The sequence below is a fragment of the Nothoprocta perdicaria genome, unplaced genomic scaffold (genome assembly GCF_003342845.1).
Source record: "Nothoprocta perdicaria isolate Ctin4 unplaced genomic scaffold, notPer1 scaffold_7, whole genome shotgun sequence".
Lineage (NCBI taxonomy): Eukaryota > Metazoa > Chordata > Aves > Tinamiformes > Tinamidae > Nothoprocta > Nothoprocta perdicaria.
This window is the reverse complement of record NW_020455976.1, coordinates 5,077,208-5,077,901: the sequence shown is the minus strand read 5'-3', so window position 1 is coordinate 5,077,901 and position 694 is coordinate 5,077,208.

Sequence of the window (694 nt, the reverse complement as noted above, 5' to 3'; positions counted from 1 at the left end):
TCATATTATACAATATCAAAAGAAAATAATATTGCTTGCTGCTTATTTATGAGATTGCCAAGTATAATGTTTTGATTTTGTTTATCTGATAGTCTGTATATTTGAGTGAGAAATATTTTTTGCCCTTAAAAATATTCTATAAACACAGTTGTCATTGTTCTTTTGGATGTTTCTTCCTCTGTTTTTTTTTTTTTTTTTTTTTAGATTTTCATAGCAACAAATATAAACCAGGTGATATTTTAAATAAAAAATCAGAAAAACAGTTTCTAGCGAACAGATTTTTTAAATTTTTTTCATTAAAATGCCAATGACTTTTAAAGTTTGTTTTTAATCACAGGGAAGTTTAAAGGGCCATTTTTTATCACTTTCAGCCAAGATATCTTTGGGAGAAGACGAGCTGTCGCAAAATGTTTACTGCCTGCCAACTGTGAGTTTTCATAACTTGAGAAATGTTTTTCAAGGGTGCCCCAAGCAATTAAGATATACAGATGTTCCATGGAGCTGTTGAAAAAAACACAGGAAAAGATTAAAAGAATACATATACTGCATTCACCTAGACAGCATCTGCTGCATTTGTTCATTACTACATATAGATTTATGAAATACAAGGTCATTCTTTTTTGACACCTGGACTTGCTTTATACAAAAAATACCCTTTGTTCCTTTCCTTGTAGCAGCCAGGTACTAAAGCTTC